The 16,416-nt window shown below is 32.4% G+C and overlaps 1 pseudogene; it reads right to left on the bottom strand.

Moving 5' to 3' along the window:
• Positions 1-8,575: 8,575 nt before the first annotated feature.
• On the bottom strand, positions 8,576-9,702 carry LOC148938977 (actin, cytoplasmic pseudogene; annotated as a pseudogene).
• Positions 9,703-16,416: the final 6,714 nt, after the last annotated feature.

Raw genomic sequence — 16,416 nt, 5'->3', positions numbered from 1 at the left:
CGGGAATTGAATCCAGGCCTGATAATTGAAAGTTAACTATCCTAGCCAGTAAACCATGTGGGACCATAAAGAAGTATGATTTAAGAGCCATATGGATATTATTATTTCACCATACCAATTATAATAAGGCCAAAACAAAATCGTCAACTTGCAACCTTACTTTTGACACATTAGATAAATCTTCATCAGACTTAAAAATTGTTTTGCTAGTTTTACATGAAAGATCGAACCTTAGCCCATAGTAGCAGAAATAAGAATATCTAGGTTGTAGCGGTAGCTAGCAACCTATTACATATTCCGGGTTTAAGTGGTAGCTAGCAACCTAGTAAGAAACGCCAAATTAAAAGATGATCATTTGAAGAACAAACGATTACCTACATTGAACTTAGTTAGCTGCCTGATTCTTTGAGGTTTTATAATAAAGAACGACCTCTTGCCTATACTAAATTATATAGGCCACTTAACTATAGTATAGGTTGGTAAATTTTTATAATTAAGATTGAACTCTTCCCTATACTAGCTTGCATAGGCAACTTCACTATAGTTAACATTACAGCAATTATATTATATATCATTATAAATTATAAAAGGTTCAAATGTTTGAAGATTACAGAGTTAAAAAATTTCCCACACCGGGAATCGAACCCGGGCCTGTTAATTGAAAGTTAAATATCCTAGCCAGTAAATCATGTGGGACCATAAAGAAGCATGATTTAAGACCCATATGAATATTATTATTTCACCATACAAATTATAATAAGCCCAAAACAAAATCGTCGACTTGCAACCTTACTTTTGACACATTAGATAAATCTTCATCAGACTTAAAAATTGTTTTGCTAGTTTTACATGAAAGATCGACCCTTAGCCCATAGTAGCAGAAATAAGAATATCTAGGTTGCAGCGGTAGCTAGCAACCTATTACATAATCCGGGTTTAAGTGGTACCTAGCAACCTAGTAAGAAACGCCAAATTAAAAGATGATCATTTGAAGAACAAACAATTGCTTATATTGGACTTAGTTAGCTGCCTGATTCTTTGAGGTTTTATAATAAAGAACGACCTCTTGCCTCTACTAAATTTTATAGGCCACTTAACTATAGTGTAGGCTAGTACAGTAATATTTAAGGCCAATATATTAAAATTTTCCATTAAAAGACGACCATTGGAATAAAAACCCATTACATACATTTGATTTAGCTAGCTATTTGATTGCTTATGGCTAGTCTCTTACTATTTCAAAGAAGAAAAAGCCATAGGCTTTTTCCTGTTTGTAATCAATTTTAAATATTTATAATAAAGAACAGACTCTAGCCAATAGTAACTTAAATATTTTATATTAAGATGTTTAGTAAAGAATGGGCTCATTACAATAAAGAACGACACCTAGCCCATATTAACTGAAAGCTTTTTATTTCTCCTCAGCTAGCTGGGCACTCAAAAATCATAGAGAGCTGTATAATAGCTCATTTTAAAGGAAATTGCTACATCTAGTGCTTTTTGTAATTAAAAATAAAATAGTTTTTAAAGTAGAATCAATTTTGTCAAAAAACTGCATTTTTGATGTATTTTCATACTGCATTGTTTTCAAAGATATTTGAATTTTGAAGTTACATTAAAAGACGATCATCAAACCGTTCGTGGTAACGAACTGTAAGTAAAGAGCGACCCGGCTCAATGGTAAAAGTAACTCTAAAAAACGGAATTTTGATACCAATAGATACATCAAAAGAATTAAATTTTAATTTTGATTTCAAATGTATAAGCTTTATCAAGTTTAATTATACCTATCAAAAGTTGCGTGCCTGAGAAAATCTGGCTGATTTTCGAAAAAAGGGGGAAAGACCCCCTAAAAGATATAGAACCTTAATGAAAATTACACCATCATATTCAGCGTATCAGAGAACCCTACTTTAGAGGTTTTAAGCTCCTATCTACAAAAATGTGGAATTTTCCATTTTTTGCCAGAAGAAATATCACGGATGCGTGTTTATTTGTTTTTGTTTTTTTTCTTTTCCCCAGGGGTGATCGTATCGATTACATTAAGGAACGAACTGTAACTCATAGTAACTGAAGTATTAAACCAACCAGTTTGTGGTCATAATAAAAAGCTGTGTAATAGCTCATTTTAAAGGAAATTGCTGTATATAGAAACTTTTTTGTAATTAATTACAGTAAATAACAACATTCCAGCCATTAGTAACTATAATAAGATTATAATTAATGTTAAAGATTGATCAATGATTTCATAATCGTAGGCTCTAGACAGGTTTTACAATAAAGAATGACACCTAGCCCATGTTAAATAAAACATAAATAGGGATTATGCAATTTCCATCAGTATCATGGCTTTAGAGATGGCTGAAATCTAGAAAAGAACAAACCATTACAGTAAAGAACATTTCATGTTAAAGATTGATCAATGATGTCAATCATAGTTTGTAGCCAGGTCGTCTCTTACTATTCCAATTAAGAAAAAGTTATAGGCTTTTTCCTGCTTGTAATTTCACATCAAACAAAGTTATAATAAAGAACGACCTCTTGTCTATACTAATTTATATAAAAGTTTTGGTTAGGAGGTAGCTAAACTGAGTATCTTTATAATTTTCAATTTAAGAAATAGTGATTCAAACTTAATATATTTAAAATTCTATGTGACGGGGAATCGAACCCCGGTCTTCCGCGTGACAGGCAGGAATAATTACCACTGTACTATTGGCGACTTATCAAGGAGGCACACTTGTGCCTCTATAAAGAGGCGACCCACCACATTGTTAAGCGATATCAGGTCCTAGAGGTCGCAGAGAGACGGCGGTAATCGCATTTTGTAGCCCAAGCTCAAACTAAGAAACTTGCAAAATTTCATCCTCCTCCGACTTTATCTTCATGGGGTAAACTGGGCCGGAAGTTTGGACCCTCCCACCACAGCCCCCCTTTAAAGTTGTCTGATTGGGCTGAAATTTAGAGGTTAAGCTTTCCTAGGGCGCGGGAGCATATCCTCAAAATTTCCGCTCAATCCGATCAATCCTTCCCTGTTTTCAAAAAAACCAAATATAGCCACTTAAAATTCATCTATCATCATTTCTTTTTTTTTCTTATCCATGCCTACAGGCTACAGTTGGCAACGGATCCGGTTGAATGAGAGCTCATTCGAAGCAGAATTTGACCTGTTAGGGCCTTTTGATATTTTCAGACCGAAAATATTATCCCCCGAATTTACATTTACGAAAAACCTCGTTTTCCTATATTAGCCCATGTTAATTTTTCCCACCACAACTCCCCTTTAACGTTGTCTGATCGGGCTGAAATTTAGAGGATAACCTTTCCTGGGGCCTGGGAGCTTATCTTTGAAATTTCAGCTCAATCTGATCACTCCTTCCTGTTTCTGTTTTGATCACTCCTTCTGTTTTCCAAAAACCAAATATCAAGTTTTGCTTGCGTCAAAACGATTCTTCACCTTGCTAAACAACAATTTCGATTATGTCTCTTTAGTGTAGCGGTGAGACTCCAGGTTGTCAGGCGGAAAATCCGAGTTCGATTCACCGTTAGATCAAATTTTTTATATACTGAATTTAAATTTAAAAAAAAAACTCAGTTTCTTTTTTAAATTAGAACAAGGTCGTTCAAGGTCGAACCTTAAAACGTACAGGGATTAGGAGGCACAGTTGGGGGGCTGCCGCCCCCAAACCCCTACTTTCACAGCCTGTAAATAAAAAAAAAGTTTTTTAAACTGAAAGTAAGGAGCGACATTAAATCTTAAAACGAACAGAAATTATTCCGTATATGAAAGAGGCTGTGCCCTCCTCAACGCCTCGCTCTTTACGCTAAAGTTTGACTTTCTCACAACTCTTTTTTTAAACAATAAGAACTTTAGCGTAAAGAGCGAGGCGTTGAGGAGTTCAGAATCTCTTATATATATATATATATATATATATATATATATATATATATATATATATATAATATATATATATATATATATATATATATATATATATATATATATATATATATATATATATATATATATATATATATATATATATATATATATATATATATATATATATATATATATATATATATATATATATATATATATATATATATATATATATATATATATATATATATATATATATATATATATATATATATATATATAAAGTTATTATGTAAACTGCAAAAATATTTATTATGTCTAACCAATAATACAAATTTTTTAATTCAAACTAGAACAATACCTGACAATTTTTGAATTAGTTTTGCTTTTTGTCTCCTTGAACCAAAATTTTCTTTTTTGGCTTAATCGCTAAAGTTATTATGTAAACTGCAAAAATAATTATGATGTCTAACCAGTAATAGTAATTTCTTAATTTAAACTGCAAAAATACATGAAAATTTTATAATTAGTTTTACTTTTTGTCTCCTGGAACCAAAATTTTTTTTCATCTAAGTTCAAAGTTATTATTGTATCCTGGAACCAAATTTTTTTTGGTTTGTAACCCGTAAAGTACGTATCTCCATATTATTGTCTTATAATTGCAATTATTTTAGTTTTCAGTCCAAAATCGCTAAACTTATTATGTAAAATGCAAAAATATTTATGGTGTCTAACCAATAATACTAATTTTTTAATTCAAACAAGAGAAATACCTGAAAATTTAAAAATTAGTTTTTTTATGCAAGGTTTTAGATACTCGACACGGGGTATTGTGTACTTAATAATTTTAAACATTGAAAAAATATGGTCTCACGCGAGTGGAAAAAAGAAAGAATAACCAAAAAAAAATATCAAAATAGGGCAATCCAAATTTCTACTAATAAAAAACTTTACTACACAAAAAATAAAGCTAACATCCTGAAATATAAGAAAAGTTTATTTAAAAGAGATAAAAATGCCACCGAACGCACTAAAGCTCGAGAACCCGTAAGGATTGCTACTAAGATGTCTTGTGATCCAGAATTTAAGAAAATGAAATATGACAGAGCAAAACAGAGGTATTTTACGGATCAGAGGTATCGAGAAGGGAAAATTGAGACAGCCAAACAAAAGAGCAAGGAACGGTATGATAACGATATAGATTACCGAAACAAACGTAAGAAAAAAGTTGCTACCAGAATAATGGGTAGATACTGGGGTGACAAAAGCTATAATGAAAAAATTAAATTCTCTGCGAGGCTGTACCGAAGAACGCATAAGGGCAAAGGGAAAAATTACATTCAGAAATACAAGAAGATGGCAAAAATGCAGGAACATGAGAAACATTTTACGTATGTTTTATCGGGATCACGAAAAGTATTCAAAATTACAGATTAAAATTCTCTTTGAAAGAGCGGATGCTGTTGAAAAGTCGGCTAGAAATGCTTTGGCAAAGCTTCATAGCAATATCCAAAAGAAATGTTGTCAGTTTAATGAAAAGCTTCCAAGGTATGGACTGGAAACTGCAGAACAGTTTATATATACAATGGAAAATGTTCGACAACACAGTGACTATACAGAGGCGTACTTCTTAGAAAGTTCGTATATTAATTTTGGAAGGAGCAATTGCAGTTTATGTAGCAGCAATAAAAATATATATATATATTATATATTTATATTAAATATAAATATATATTACTGGAACACCGACTCAAGAAAAAAGTATTTCTAACTGTGTTTTAAACAGTTCTTTTAGTTCTACTGAATATTTAACAAAAAATTCTCTGTGTAGTAGAACAAACTGTCCTGAAAAGTACGAGACAACTATTGAAAAATGCTCTGAATCTAGATCTGACAAGGAAATTATGATGGCTGAAGTCACCTATAACACTCTGAGTAAACATTCAAAACCAAACATTGGGCAGCAGGTTACTTGGCAATGTCACCCTGATATCTGCAAGCTCTATCCGACGGATATTGAATTATGTCAAATTCTTTTTGATATCCTTGAAAATAATATAACATTAAAATTTTCAACTGACAAAGTGGTTAATTTCTACCTTGGCGGCTTGGATTATTGTGAAATCAGTTACAGGTACACAAGAAAGCATGGGCATTCGTTATACTGTAGCCCAAATGAGGGATGTCAGAGCTATTTGCGTTCTCTAAAGGCAGTAGCTCCACATTTTCCTGTCTTGACCTGTTTCATTAATAGCGTATATAAGGCAGTATCAAAATCTAAGATTATACAACATATTAATCTACTAAAAGTCGAGGGCTTGTACAAGGAACTAAGTCATTATATAGAAGAAGTGTCAAGTAGACTCTGTCGTAATAATAGTCAAGACTTCATCTACGGTGACAGCAATTTTAGAGTTTCTGTGGATGAAAATACAATAATAAAATTATTTGGTGAGAGCCTTGATAAGGTAGCTAAACATCAGGGATGTATACCCCACAATGCATTGTGACAGTTGCGAGTAGATAAAGACAAAATACCAATTGAAGAGTCTAAGATCCCTTTCAAATAAGAAAGGTTTTGATGTAATGATGGCCACGATTTTAGAACACCTACAACAGGACATACCCAAAGATGACAGAGAACAGCTAATTCATTGTACAGGTTGGAAAGAGGATGTCATAGATTCATTCTCTGTCTGTGATTACTGTGCTGGGAAAATGTTGAAAGGTCAGGAGAATGTCCGATCAGTATTAAATAACCTTCATATAGACTGTACACCGGAATGTATAAAGTGTTTAAATAATTTTGAAATGGCAATGATTCGATTTGTAATTTACAGTAAAGAACGATCTCTCTCCCTTACTAACTGATGTATGGTGGTTCCAGGTGTAGTTACATAAAGGACGAATATAGCTCATCATAAATTGTGTTTGTCAATTATCCGGATTGCAGCGGTAGCTAGCAACCTACTTTGGGTTGCAGCGGTAGCTAGCATCCTAGTAAGAGACCATCAAGTCCAATGTTAAAAAATATAAAAACTCATAGTTCCTAAAACACGAGTCAGATCAAAACAAAAATTACACAATTAGAACCACCTTGTCCGAAACCCTGTATAGGAAACTCAGTCCCTTGGCTTGAACAGCAAGGGAAATATATTGGCTTGAAAATCAAGAAAATTACATTAAAATACGATCATTGGAATAACATACCACTGCATACATTGGACTTAGATAGCTACTTGATTGCTTGAGGATCGTCTCTTACTATTTCAAAAAAGAAAAAGCCGTAGCCTTCTTCCTGTTTGTAATGATATAGCATAAAAGGAAACCCAAGTTGTAACTGACGTCATCCTGGTTGTTTATTACAGTAAAGACAAAGTAACTGGTATATTATTACATTAAAACACGATCATTGGAATAACAAATCATTGTATATATTCGAGTTGGTTATTTACTTTATTGTTTGAGGTTCATCTCTTTCTGTTTCAAAGAATCCGGGTTGCAGCGGTAGCTAGCAACCTAGTAAGGGACAATCACGTCCAATGTTAAGAAATATAAAAAGCCATTACATGAAAAGACGATCATTAGAATAGCAAACCATTGCATACAATGGACTAAGTTAGCACCTTGATTATTTGAGGTTAGTCTCTTACTATTTCAGAGATGAAAAAGCCGTAGTTTTTTCTGGTTTGTTCATATAGCATAGAACAAACCCCAGTTGTAACTGACGTCATTACATAAAAGCTCGATTTAGTTCATTCAAACTGTTCAAACAGTTCTCAAAATAAAAAGTACACCATTAGAACCACCTTGTCCAAAACCCCTATAAAGGAAACTTACCGCCCTTTGGCTTGAATAGCTAGCAACCTAATTAAAAGACGATCATTCAAAGAAAATATCATTGCATTTATTGGACTTAGTTAGCTGCTCGATTCCTTTAAAAAAAATATAGCAAAGAACCATAGTACAATGTTAAATGAAATAATATATAGACAATATAACTTTAAAAAAATATATTTTTAAAGTTGATTGTATAAGTTATGTTATATAAAATCTGGGTTGCAACTGTAGCTAGCAACCTCGTTAAAGACGACCCCGTCCCATATTAAAAACTAAAGTAACTCATAATTCCTGAAAATAGATTCAGATCAAAACAAGAAGTACACCGTTAGAACCGCCTTGTCCGAAACAGCCATATAGCAAACTTACCGTCCCTTGGCTTGAATGGGGAGAAAAAAACGGAAAAACAAACCTGCTTTCGATGCGGAATACCTTGGTTCAGCTACTTTTCTTGATTTTTGAACTGATATATTTTCCTTGTTTTTCAAGCCAAGGGGCAGTTAGTTTCCTAAATAGGAGTATTGGAGAATAAGGTTCTAATAGCGTACTTAGTTTTATGATGTGATTGTAGTTTTAGTAATAATGGGCAATTTTTTTTTACTATGGGCCTGGTCGTCTCTTACTAGGTTGCTAGTTATTTTCTGACACCCTGATATTTTGAAAAAAACTAGAAAGCGAGAAAAAACTGTCTTTCCTAGCTGACTAAGGAATGGTAACCACTATATATCTAAGTCAGTCTTATTTCATTGTCTAAGCAAGGTTAAACATAAAATGATGACGGTTTCTTCTTTCAACAGAAGAAGTTTAACAAAAATCACATTTTTTGCCATGTTTACTATTTGCATAAGCAAGTTAAAAGCATTTTCTGTGAACAATGGATTGTCCAGACTCATCGTATTCCTGCTTAGAAATCCATATCTGTTGAAATGTTGAGAGGGAGCTAAGATAGATCCACCGATCCATACGGTGTATTTACGCTCAGGAGGGGCAATGACTTTGATCTTCATGGTGGATGGTGCAATGGTAGTAATATCCTTTTGCATTCTGTCAGCAATCCTAGGGAACATGGTAGAACCACCAGACAAAACGATGCTGCCATAGAGATCCTTTCTTATGTCAACGTCGCATTTCATGATACTTTTGTACGTTGTTTCGTGAATCCCATCAGACTCCATACCGAGAAAGGATGGCTGGAATAAGACTTCTGGGCATCTGAATCTCTCATTACCTATACTGATGACCTGACCATCAGGCAGCTCATAGTTTTGTTCAAGAGATGCTGAGCTGGCGGAGGTTGCCATCTCCTGTTCGAAGTCCAAAGCGACATAGCAAAGTTTTTCTTTGATATCACGAACGATTTCTCTTTCGGCAGTGGTGGTAAAGGAATAACCTCGCCCAGTTAAAATTTTCATCAAATAATCCGTCAAATCTCGACCAGCAAGGTCCAATCTCATAATTGCATGTGGAAGGGCATAACCTTCGTAGATGGGTACAGTATGTGAGACACCATCGCCAGAGTCAAGAACAATACCAGTGGTTCTTCCAGATGCGTAGAGGGATAGAACAGCTTGGATGGCAACATACATAGCAGGGGTGTTAAAATTTTCGAACATGATTTCAGTCATTTTTTCTCTGTTGGCTTTTGGGTTAAGAGGAGCCTCTGTGAGTAAAACTGGGTGCTCTTCTGGGGCAATGCGAAGTTCATTGTAGAAGGTATGATGCCAAATCTTTTCCATATCGTCCCAATCTGTGACAATTCCATGCTCTACAGGATACTTAAGTCTCAAAATTCCCCTTTTTGCTTGAGCGTCATCGCCTACATAAGCATCCTGGCTGCCTGAATTAATCATCACTCCCGTATGTTTTGGACGTCCAATCACAGCAGGAAACATAGTTTTTGGGGCATCATCTCCTGAAAATCCTGCTTTACAAATACCTGATCCATTATCAATAACAACTGCAACTAAATCTTCTGTCATATTTTTTTCAAATGTCTTAGTAATTCTTACTATAATATGACGTTACAAGCTTAAGTACCGTATCGAGTTGCAAATTCCTAACAAAAAATAAAACTAAATTTAAAATTTTCATATATTTTTCTAGTTTGAAATAAAAAATAAAAAGTAGTGCTCGGACACCATAAAAATTTTTGCAGTTTACAAAGTAACCTTAATGATTCTGAACTGAAAACTATAATAAAAAATTGAATTTCTTTTCTACAAAAGATACGCACTTTAGAAGTTGAGCCAAATACAGTTTGATTCCAGGAGATAGTTATAACTTTGAAGTAAGAGATGGAATGAAACTTTTGTTGATGAAATTGAACCTACAACAAAACTATTTTAAAAATTTCAGGTATTTCTCTATTTTTAACAAAAAAAATTAATATTATTTCTCAGACACCATAAATATTTTTGCACTTTACATAATAACCTTAGCGATTCTGAACTGAAAACTAAATTCAAATAAGAAATTGAAATTCTTTTCTACGAAAATGTAGCACAAAAAATAGGGTACGCACTTTAGAAATTGAGCCAAAAAAAGTTTGGTTCCAGGAGACAATTATAGCTTCGAAGTAAGAGACTAAATAAAAGTTTCATTTATTAAATCGAACAAAAAAACAAAGCTAATTTAAAAATTGTCAGGTATTTTCCTAGTTTGAATTAAAAAATTAATATTATTTCTCAGATACCATAAATATTTTTCCAGTTTGCATCATAATATTAGCGATTATGTACTGAAGCATTTATAGCTAACACTATAATATCGCATTTACTTTTGTGCCATATATGGTTAGAGTCTAGTATTATGACATCATTCATCTATCTTATACATGATTGGACGTCATGACATCAAGGAAAGGCTCAAATTCTCTACGTTTAGAAGACAAATGACAGTGAGAATCTATATATAGAAGCCTGCCGCGTGCCCATTACCGGGGCCTGGTGGCGTTGGAAAAATTGAAGATTTTCATGCATTGAGAAATACATTAAATTGGTTAAAGAGCGATAAATTGGTAATTGCAAAAATAACTGTATATATTTGAAAAGGGATTAAAACAATCTTAAAACCCTAAAATCGAAAACCAAAAGTTTGAAGCTTAGTAGAAATCGTAGTTAGAAATTGGACTTGCTGTAATAATCAAATGTTTATGAATAAATTCAGTATGAAAAGTCATTAAATTGCCTAAACAACAAAAAACTGGAAATTGCAACAATATTTCTATTTTAACAAGGCATTACAAAAATTCTAAAAACTTATGAGAATAGAAAACTGAAAGTCTGAAGCTTAGTAGAAATCATTTTTAGAAATCGGACTTGCTGTAATAATCAAATATTTATGAAATTATTCAATATTAAAAGACATTAAATTGCCTAGAGAACAAAAAACTAGTAATTGCAAAAGTTTTTGTATATGTTTTAACAAGGCATTACAAAAATTCTAAAGCCTCTGAAAAGAAAACCAAAAGTTTGAAGATTAGTAGAAATTGTTTTAAGAAATCAGACTTACTTTAAAAATCGAATATTTTTGATTAAACTGCAGTATGAAAAGATATTGAATTGTGGAAAAGCAAAGTTTATTAGAAATCGTTGTTAGAAATCAGACTTGTTGTAATAATCATATGTTTGATAAGATTCCAGTATGAAAAAAATATTTAATTGCTTAAAGAGAAAAAAACTGGTAAATGAAATTTTTTATATGCTTTACCAAGGGATTACAAAAATTCAGAAACTTTGAAAAATTAAGCCAAAGTTTGAAGCTTAGTAGAAATCATTGTTAGAAATCGGAAATACAGTAAAAATGAAATTTCTTTGGATAGTTTGCAGTGTGTAAATAAATTTAATGGAGTATCCGGGTTGCAGCGGTCGCTAGCAACCTAGTAAGAGACGATCACGTCCAATGTTAAGAAATATAAAAACCCCTAGTTCCTAAAAAAGGAGTCAGATCAAAACAAAAAGTACATCATTAGAACCGCCTTGTCCGAAACCCCTGAATATGAAACTTTCTGTCCCTTGGCTTGAAACAGCAAGGGAAATATATTGGCTTTAAAATCAAGAAAATTGACTTTAACCACGTTATTCTCCCCAAACGGGATAATTTTTTTTTTCTCTTTTCTTCTTTTCCAGAGATAGCTTGGCACTGGAACATCGTAGAGAGTTGTTCAATAGCTCATTTTAAAGGAAATTAATTGGGTTAAAAATCTATAGTAACTAAAATAAATTATTTCTAAAAGAGAATAAATTTTTCCACCAAAAACTGCATTTTTGATGCAGTGACGTCATAATTACTATATAAGAAACGTCAAAACTGCAAATGGTCTCATTCATGAATACATAATGGTTAGATCAGAGCAAGCTACACGCAAGTTAAAACATCAGTATTACAAAAAAAAACAGAGATAGTAATCCGGGTTGCAGCGGTAGCTAGCAACCTAGTAAGAGACGATCACGTCCAATGTTAAGAAGTATAAAAACCCATAGTTCCTAACAGAGGAATCAGATCAAAACGAAAAGTACACCATTAGAACCGCCTTGTCTGAAACCCCTGTATAGTAAACTTTCTGTCCCTTGGCTTGAACAGCAAGGGAAATCCGGGTTGCAGCGGTAGCTAGCAACCTAGTAAGAGACGATCACCTCCAATGTCAAGAAATATAAAACCCCCCAACTCCTAAAAAAGAGTCAGATCAAAACAAAAAGTACACCATTAGAACCGCCTTGTCCGAATCCTCTATAAAGGAAACTTACCTCCCTTTGGCTTGAATAACAAAGAAAATATATTGGCTTGAAAATCAAGAAAATTGACTTTTACCACGTTATTCTCCACAAACGGGATATTTTTTTCTTTCCGCTTTTTCTTTCTGCTCAGCTAGCTGGGCACTGGAAAATCATAGAGAGCTGTATAATAGCTCATTTTAAAGGAAATTGCAACATCTAGTCACTTTTGTATTTAAAAATAAAATACTTTTTAAAGTAGAATCAATTTTGTCAAAAAAATTGCATTTTTGATGTATTTTCATACTGCAGTCTTTTCAAAGATATTTGAATTTTGAAGCAATAAAACAGTCCATGTAATGAACTCTATAGTAATAATAGCTACTTGTCTCAATAGTAACCGAAACTCCTGGAACCAAAATTTTCTTTTTTGGCTTAATCGCTAAAATTATTATGTAAACTGCAAAAATATTTATGATGCCTAATCAGTAATAGTAATTTTTTAATTTAAACAACAAAAATACATGAAAATTCTAAAATTAGTTTTGCTTTTTGTCTCCTGGAAGAAATTTTTTTTTCATCTCAGTTCAAATTTATTATTGTATCCTGTAACCCGTAAAGTACATATCTCCATATTATTGTCTCATAATTGCAATTATTTTAGTTTTCAGTCCAGAATCACTAAACTTATTATTTAAACTGCAAAAATATTTATGGTGTCTAACCAATAATACTAATTTTGTAATTCAAACAAGATAAATACCTGAAAATTTTAAAATTAGTTTTGTTTTATGCTAGGTTTTAGATACTCGACACGGGATTTTGTGTGCTTAATAATTTTAAATCTTGAAAAAATATGGTCTCACGCGAGTGGAAAAAAAGAAAGAATAACCAAAAACAATATCAAAATAGAACAATCCAAATTTCTACTAATAGAAAACTTTACTACACAAAAAATAAAGCTAACATCCTGAAATATAAGAAAATTTTATTTAAAAGATATAAAAATGCCAACAAACGCAATAAAGCTCGAGCAATCTTAATTATTGCTAATAAGATTTCTTGTGATCCAGGATTTAAGAAAATGAAATATGACAGAGCAAAACAGAGGTATCTTACGGATCAGGGGTATAGAGAAGGGAAAATTGAGACAGCGAAACAAAAGAGCAAGGAACGGTATGATAACGATATAGATTACCGAAACAAACATAAGAAAAAAGTTGCTACCAGAATAATGGGTAGATACTGGGGTGACAAAAGCTATAATGAAAAAATTAAATTCTCTGCGAGGTTGTACCGAAGAACGCATAACGACAAAGGGAAAAATTACATTCAGAAATACAAGAAGATGGCAAAAATGCAGGCTGATCTTTGTAAATTGAGAAACATTTTACGCATGTTTTATCGGGATCACGAAAAGTATTCGAAATTACAGATTAAAATTCTCTTTGAAAGAGCGGATGCTGTTGAAAAGTCGGCTAGAAATGCTTTGGCAAAGCTTCATGGCAATATCCAAAAGAAATGTTGTCAGTTTAACGAAAAGCTTCCAAGGTATGGATTGGCAACTGCGGAACAGTTTATAGATGCAATGGAAAATGTTCGACAACACAGTGAATATACGGAGGCGTACTTCTTAGAAAATTCGTATATTAATTTTGGAAGGAGCAATTGCAGTTTATGTACCAGCAATAAAAATATATATACAAGCATACCTATCAACAGCGAAGGAAATCCGGGTTGCAGCGGTAGCTAGCAACCTAGTAAGAGACGATCACCTCCAATGTCAAGAAATATAAAACCCCCCAACTCCTAAAAAAAGAGTCAGATCAAAACAAAAAGTACACCATTAGAACCGCCTTGTCCGAATCCTCTATAAAGGAAACTTACCTCCCTTTGGCTTGAATAACAAAGAAAATATATTGGCTTGAAAATCAAGAAAATTGACTTTTACCACGTTATTCTCCACAAACGGGATATTTTTTTCTTTCCGCTTTTTCTTTCTGCTCAGCTAGCTGGGCACTGGAAAATCATAGAGAGCTGTATAATAGCTCATTTTAAAGGAAATTGCAACATCTAGTCACTTTTGTATTTAAAAATAAAATACTTTTTAAAGTAGAATCAATTTTGTCAAAAAAATTGCATTTTTGATGTATTTTCATACTGCAGTCTTTTCAAAGATATTTGAATTTTGAAGAAATAAAACAGTCCATGTAATGAACTCTATAGTAATAATAGATACTTGTCTCAATATTAACCGAAACTCCTGTAACAAAAATTTTCTTTTTTTGATTAATAGATAAAATTATTATGTAAAATTCAAAAATATTTATGATGACTAATAATTAATAGTAATTATTTAATTTAAAAAACAAAAATAAAATAAAATTATAAAATTATTTTTTATTTTTTTATAATGTAATAAATTTTTTTTTATTATATTTTAAATTTTATTATTTTATAATTTAACCCTTAAAGTACATATCTCAATATTATTGTATCATAATTGCAATTATTTTATTTTTCAGTCCAGAATCACTAAACTTATTATTTAAACTGCAAAAATATTTATGGTGTCTAACCAATAATACTAATTTTGTAATTCAAACAAGATAAATACCTGAAAATTTTAAAATTAGTTTTGTTTTATGCTAGGTTTTAGATACTCGACACGGGATTTTGTGTGCTTAATAATTTTAAATCTTGAAAAAATATGGTCTCACGCGAGTGGAAAAAAAGAAAGAATAACCAAAAACAATATCAAAATAGAACAATCCAAATTTCTACTAATAGAAAACTTTTTTATAATAAAGAACGACCTCTTGCCTATACTAAATTTTATACGCCACTTAATTATAGTATAGGTTAGTAATTCCACAGATAGCTTGGCACTGGAACATCGTAGAGAGTTGTTTAATGGCTCATTTTAAAGCAAGTTAATGGGCTTAAAAACTTTTTGTAGTTATAAAACAAATTATTTTTAAATAGAATCATTTTTCTTACGAAATTACATTAATTACACTAAAGGTCGAACTCTAACCTATACTAATCTGGGTTGCAGCATTAGCTAGCATCCGGGTTGCAGCGGTAGCTAGCAACCTAGTAAGAGACAATCACGCCCCATAGTAAAAACTAAAGTAACACATAACTCCTGAATAAATATTCAGATAAAAACAAGAAGTACACTATTAGAACCGCCTTGTTCAAAACTTCTATTTTAGCAAACTTACCGTCCTTTGGCTTGAATAACAAAGAAAATCCGGGTTGCAGTGGTAGCTAGCAACCTAGTAAGAGACGATCACGTCCAATGTTAAGAAATAAAAAAAAACCATAGCTCCTAAAAAAGCAGTCAGATCAAAACAAAAAGTACACCATTAGAACCGCCCTGTCCAAAACCCCTTTATAGGAGACTTTCTGTCATTTGGCTTGAACAGCAAGGGAAATATATTGGCTTGAAAATCAAGAAAAGTGGCAGATACTACAACATTCTGCCTAAAAGGGATATTTTTTTCTTTCTTTTGTTTCGAGAGATAGCTTGGCACTGGAACATCGTAGAAAAATGTTCAATGGCTGATTTTAAAGAAAATTAATTGGGTTAAAAACCTTTTGTAATTAAAACAAATTATTTTAAAACAGGATAAATTTTTCCACTAATTACAATAAAGAACGATCCGGGTTGCAGCGGAAGCTAGCAACCTAGTAAGAGACGATCACCTCCAATATTAAGAAATATAAAACCCCCCAACTCCTAAAAAAAGAGTCAGATCAAAACAAAAAGTACACCATTAGAACCGCCTTGTCCGAATCCTCTATAAAGGAAACTTACTAAATCAAGAAAATAGACTTTTACCACGTTATTCTCCACAAACGGGATATTTTTTTCTTTCCGCTTTTTTTTCCTGCTCAGCTAGCTGGGCACTGGAAAATCATAGAGAGTTGTATAATAGCTCATTTTAAAGGCAATTGCAACATCTAGTCACTTTT

This window comes from Artemia sp. Qi Xiang Cuo, unplaced genomic scaffold (genome assembly GCF_049724085.1).
Source record: "Artemia sp. Qi Xiang Cuo unplaced genomic scaffold, ASM4972408v1 HiC_scaffold_23, whole genome shotgun sequence".
In the NCBI taxonomy this organism is placed as follows: Eukaryota; Metazoa; Arthropoda; class Branchiopoda; order Anostraca; family Artemiidae; genus Artemia; species Artemia sp. Qi Xiang Cuo.
Note: the sequence above shows the minus strand (reverse complement) of the source record. Positions and strands in the feature narration are given on the sequence as shown.